A 6,582-nucleotide genomic window follows, 5' to 3' on the forward strand; every position below is an offset into this window, starting at 1 on the left:
ATGCTACATAACAAGGAACAGCACCAGACAGGTGATACCTTCATTTGAGTTGTTGCCCAGGGTGGTCCAAGGGGCTCCCAAAATTACTCAGGCTACTGCCACAGCTCTTGATGATCTCCCAGAAATTGAAGGTAAGACCCTACTGCCAAAGACAGAACATACTTTGGATGCAGGATTTGGAGCAATAGAGCTGCAACTGACCTGCAACCACTTCCCGTGAAGGCTAGCCCTCATAGCTTTGGAGAGCACTATGAAGGTGCCAAGGGAAAACATCAATGAATGATCCAGCAACCAGCTTTAAGACCAAATAACCACATCAATGGCACAATTATCTTATCTTGGGGACAATCAACAGCTACCTAATTTGACTAAGTGCCCACTCAATGGGAGGAAACTCAAGTCTGGTAATGTAAACATAACTTAATACACAAGGCTGGAGTGGAGTAGATCTTAGAGAAAACCCCAAGACTGTCATATCACTAGACTAATATGATTTCTTACTATGTACAAAATATGTATCCTTATATTTATAGACAAATATCCCAGTCACCACTCATCAGAGAAGCTCATTTTGCACCAGTCAGAGACTATTACCAAGTACCACAACTGCTCACACATGGACACTATCTATGAATTGCCCTGGCCTAAGTGACACATCTACAATGCAACCTCTATACCCAAGGCTCCTGGAATATAGAACAGGGATAATGAAGAAGACACTAACGAATCTCTCAGTTCTCAATAAAAAAACTCCTTCATGCAGTGGAGGGCCAGGAACACAAAAGGTCACAAATAGCCAAAGTGCAGAGATCAAGAGTCTGCTGAATGCTGGTCTTTGGACAGGACTATTATATTAAACTTCACCCTGTCAAGGTTCACTGACCATTGCAGAAGAGGAGGCAGAAAGATTGTAAGAGCCAGGGAGGTGGTGCAGGGCTGCATGGAAACAGAGTCCTACAAGCTCCTGGGAACCTGCTCATATGACTCTATGACAATGGTGTCAGCATATACACAAGTCCCATGCAAACTCAGGCAGGCTGGCATAGTACTGGGAAAATGAACAGCAGACCTTAATCTTATCTGAATGAGTGCTGGCAACTGATTGTTGCTAGATGAAGAGGAGCTGATCTTCCTGAAACAAAGGACTCTAGATAGGCTGACTAGACTTAGTGAACGGACTTGCACTAGGGAACAGGTAAGTACACTGACAACCCAGTGGGCCTTAACAGTCTTCTGGGGAAACACAGTCTTAATATAAATCTGTGAGTACATGTGTTTCCAGATGAGACTAGAGCTACATGAAGCAATGTATTATTATAATACAACAAAAATTTCTTAAAGTTTGTAGTGCTTGTTGTTAATGGCAATCATTACAGGCACCAATATCTGTTTTGTGGAATTTGAATTACATTGCTGGAGAGGAGAGATATTAAACAAGACACAGTATATAGTTGGTGGCTTAGTGGTAAATGTTTTAAGAAAAAATCATGTAGAAGTAAAGAAGAGTGGGAAGGAATGTTGGACAGCAGTCAGAATTTGTCCTTTTATTACAGACAAGTATGCCAGTCACCACTCATCATAGAAGCTTCTTTCTGCAACAGAACGAGACTATCAGAGTTCCACAACTGGTCACACATAGAGAATAAGTGTCAGTGAAATGCTCAGTGCTAAGTGACACATCTACAATGGAACCTCAACACCTAAGGCTCATGGAACATAGTGGAATCGGGGGTAGAATACATCCTTCAACTCTCATCAGCAAAGCTTACTCATGTAACAGTGGGTGGTCAACACAGAAGGAACCAATGTGCCAAAATATAGAGAATAAGAGAATGCAGAGTGTGTTGTCCCTGGATAGATCTGTGTTAAGCCACACCCTCCCAGAGCTTAGGGACTATTGTGGAAAAGGGGTTAGAAAGTGCTCACAAGTTTTTACAAGATCACTGAGAACATGATATTGAAGTAAAAAGCACATGCCAGGGAGCTAGTTACACCTCATTGAAAAATCTTTGCTCTTCTACACTTTCAGCTATAATTTTCCAGTTTCCCTTGTCTTTTTTCATGACTACATGACTGAATTCTTATCAGTGGAGTATGAAAAAAGTGATGTTCATGGATTCCATGTCACATATATAAGCCCTATCTGACCCCACCCATCACCACAATATAAGTCATGGATATTAGTGCTTCATTTTTTCCTTTCTAATATAGAAAAGCACAATGCATTTGAAAGTCACATGTTTAACCTGCCAGAGCCACAAAAACAAACAAACAAACATCACAAGGTACCCTTGAAACCCCCTAATTCATCACTTGGAGCAAAGCTCTTTGTTGACCAGAAACAATGTTTTAAAATTTGCATTAATGAGAAATTTCTATTGTGTTCAGCCACTGAAATGTGTTTTTGAAAAATAACAACTTGAATTAGATTACGAATATAAAGACAGCCTACGTGAGGGAGCTCACCGTGCAACCATTACAAGAAAATGTTCTAAGCAGAAGAAATGATCACAAAGAACCTGAGGCAAGGAACTAGTCAACAAAATGCTCAGAATGCATTGAAATATGTAGTAAAAAAGTCAGATCTTAAGACTTACAACTGAATTGCTGAACTTGCATATTCATAGCTATTAAATTCATTTTTTAATTATAAGATGTTCTAGAATGATAGGTTTTGAGGATCTTAGACTGAAGTCTGTTCTTAAGCACAACTATAAGTGTAATGATTTAACAGAAGCAGAAATATATAATTTATCATTAAACCTGCTAAAAAGCGATAACTGCCTAGTCAGATATGTAAAGAAGAATGTATAGCCTCAAATACTTTTATTGATGTCAGTCCCAGTTAACTTGTCTCTCCCAAGACATTGAAAACACTATGATCTTCGTGCTTGCAGTTTCTTAAACTAGAAATTTGAGCTTCTTCTCACTCTCAATATATCAAAACACTGTCTTTATAATTCTACCTGACACAAGTTTCCTGACTCTGTCCACATCTCTCTACGTCCCCAGCCAAAGTATTCCCCCATCCTTACTTCATGGGCTAAGGAGTTTTAATTAACCTTGCCACCAAAAACCTAAAGTAAACATATTCACTGAACCGTGTGCTCTTGTGACCTAGACACCTGACCTCGATTGCTCAGAACCTAATTTTGCTGCTTCACCCCCAGATAGTGAATGAATGTGACTGTGCTTGAGAATTAATTTACCAAATTTATCTAAAAGGCAGCATGACATCTTCATTGAAAATAATGAAGATTTATAAGAATGTTGGACACTTTATTTCTGAGATGTTTAAGACATAGGGATGAAAGGGCAAGGTTGATAAGGGTAAATGAAGCTTGTAGTTCCCCAACTGAAGCTAGAGAAATTGTTTTGAATGAAATTATTGCTGAAGCCTCACACAACTGCATAATTCCAGGAGACGTCTGGAAGAACAGATGCCCTCACAGTTCAGGCCCACTCTTAAAAACTAAAGTTATGATTCGGGCAGCTTATTCAAGTACAATTGTAACCTGGCATGGTAATGCCACACTTGACACTTGAGGATGAGAAGTTGATCTAAAATATGACTCTGGTCATGCCTCTGCATCTTCAATGACTTCCCATTGCCAATAAGGTTGAATCCAAACTCCTTAATGTGGGTCAGAAAGCTCATTGTATTCTGATCTTTTACTTGTCATATATTTTTCTTCAAATTCTAAAATTCACTGCAGAACTTATTCTTTAAAATTCATTATATGTCAATGTCAAGACTTAGCATGCATTCTCCTCCCTCTACCACTGATACTGTTCCACGCATCTGGATTTGGTCAGTTATTAGTTCCCGTTCCAATTTCACAGTAGATACCATTGACTCCATGGACCTTTCCATGCATAGCATATAGATAAAATAGTCTTTCATGATATAATCACATCTCCAAAGGCATCCATAGTGTGCATTATAATCATACTCTAATCTCAGGACATAGAATATATTTGTTCAATTATTAATAATAGACAAATGATATCACCTTAAGTTATCCAACAATAATATTATTCACATTAGACTTTGGAAATTTTCAATGACAAACGAAATGTATAAGTAAATTTAAGAAAAACAATTAAATTTGTTTAGATAAAGTTATCAATACCAGGGGAGTTTCAAATGAAGGTTAATAAGCCAAAACTTTCTCACTGCTTGTTTTTAATAGTAAGGTTTGGCTGAAAGACAGCCACACCCATTAATGTACATATTGCCTATGAATACTTTTATGCTATGACAGCCTAGAGGAATATTAGGAGTAGAGACTGAACGATCAAAAAATTAAAACAATTTTTACTTCCAGACTCTACAAAGTACAGTAAAATCTAATATGTGGTAAGCCTCTTTTTGAAAAACATTACTAAAAATTGAAGATATGAATATTCAAGTAAGAGAAATTTGATATAGTGACTGGAGCAATGGCTCAGCATTTAAGGATACTCGCTGCTCTTGCAGACGATGGAAGCTCAATTCCCAGTGCCACATTGGGCATCTCATAAATGACTATAACTCCAGCTTCAGGGGATCTGATACTCTGACCTCTCTGACACTGCATACACATGCACATATACACATGCAGATACACATATACAAATGCACATAAATTAAAAGCAAATTCGGTATACTCTCTTAAAGGCAGTTCTGTGTACAATCAGAAAAAAATGTACAAGCCATTAGAAATATCTCCATGAAATGGTCATTTACATATTACAGAATTATTATTCCATAGACATAACATTAGATATTTAGTAGGAAAATTTTATAGTACATACGATTGCAACCATTTATTCTGTTCAAATTCACTGACGTTTTTAAAATATGAGAAGCTATGCAAGTTTAATATGCAACCTAACATGGAAAACACTTAATAAAATAATTCATGCCCTTGAATTCCTCTTATCTTTGTTTTTTATCATTTGCATTTCTTTCCATATTATTTATTCCTAACCCTAAAGTAACTATACTACTCTTATAATTTCATGTCCTTAATTCCACTTAGTCCTTATTTTCTGGCTTTTGTTGTTGCTATATGTATATTTTGAATTGTTTGAAGTAGTCATATGTTATCTTTTGTTTCTCAAAAATCACCCGCTTTCCATACACTATGTACAATATAAATACAGTATATATGTACACTTCATATATATCTTATCTAGCTTGTATGTATATGTATATATACATATATAGAGAGAGAGAGAGAGTGAGAGAGAGAGAACATTTTTCATCACCGCTTTCATTATGGAAAAGAAAGGGCAAAGGGTATTTACATTTCACTTATTTGAAATCTAAACACTGTCCTAGGTAAGTTTTTCAGCAATGCAGGTTAATATTCAAATACAGCCACAGCAGGTAAAATAATAGCTGCATTCCCTCAAACAGCAGTTCTTGAAGGGTGTTAATGTGGTCAAAACTATTCCCATACAATACTAAGATGTCACTTGTCTTTCAGTGTCTCATTATCTTATGAGGCTTCTAGAGGATGCACGATGCAAAATATGCAGGACATTGAATGCATAATCAGATATAAGACCTAAGAACCAGCGATCCTGTTTTTAGCTAAACATAAAAGAGATTTGAAAAAACTTAAAATGATATCTCCTTATCCATTTTCTGTTGTAAAGACACAGTTTTTTTAGGAAGACATTTTTATATCAGCCGGCACCTTTTACATGAATTGGTAGCAAATATTTCAAATGCTTTTCAGTTTGAACTTCAATCTTGATAATCTAGGTGATCTACAGAGTTCAAAACTCTGAAATCTTGAGCAATTATTAAGAACACAAAAGTGTCCTGAACCGAAAAGTTAGACAACTATTGCCGAAGATCTGACTATTTAGAATTGAAATGTTATGCAAAGTAAATGAATAGAGAGTATTTTTGGACAAAAGAAATATTTTAGTCTCCAGCATGAATAATCACACTATCTTGCATATTAAGAGCACCAGCATAAAGAAGACATCATGCAATGAAATAATATAATATGAAATTCAAACAGTCTATTATTTGTGAAGAACTGGTGAACAAATATTCCAACTAGAGTCCAGAAATTTACTAACCTGTTTACAAGCGTAAAAGAGAGGGTAAATAATATAGCCCACATGCCATGAGGGGCAACATTTAGCATCATTGAACTGTCTAAGTATCTCCTGTGAGTCTGTATGACATGCTAGGCTAAGAAGGGCATTTTCAAAAGATATGCATGGCTCACTTCACCATTTTTATACACAGATTCATATTAGACTGTAATTAATTTAATATTTTTTAACATACATATTCAAGGACTGGGCATGGTGGTGCACCTCCTTAATGCCAACACTCCAGAGGCAGAGGCAGGTGGATCTGCATGTTCAATCGAGGCCAGGCTGTTCTCTAAAGGGACGTCCAGTCCAGCTGGGACTACAGAGAGATCCCATCTGAAAACACAAAAACAAATAAACAAAAATATTCGAGATTCTATAAGGTACCAGGCACTGATGGTACATGTAACATAGTTACAAAATATTACTTGACTGGTCAGAGATGATGGTTATGTGCATGAATGAGATTTTTTAAAGTTT

General features: G+C 36.6%; 1 protein-coding gene across 1 annotated transcript in view; it reads right to left on the bottom strand.

The window, feature by feature from the left end:
- The window catches only part of Dmd (dystrophin), a 2,373,110-nt gene that overhangs the window by 868,715 nt on the left and 1,497,813 nt on the right, over positions 1-6,582 (bottom strand). The window lies entirely within an intron of this gene.

This window comes from Nannospalax galili, unplaced genomic scaffold, assembly GCF_000622305.1.
Source record: "Nannospalax galili isolate Female #2095 unplaced genomic scaffold, S.galili_v1.0 scaffold7, whole genome shotgun sequence".
NCBI lineage: Eukaryota > Metazoa > Chordata > Mammalia > Rodentia > Spalacidae > Nannospalax > Nannospalax galili.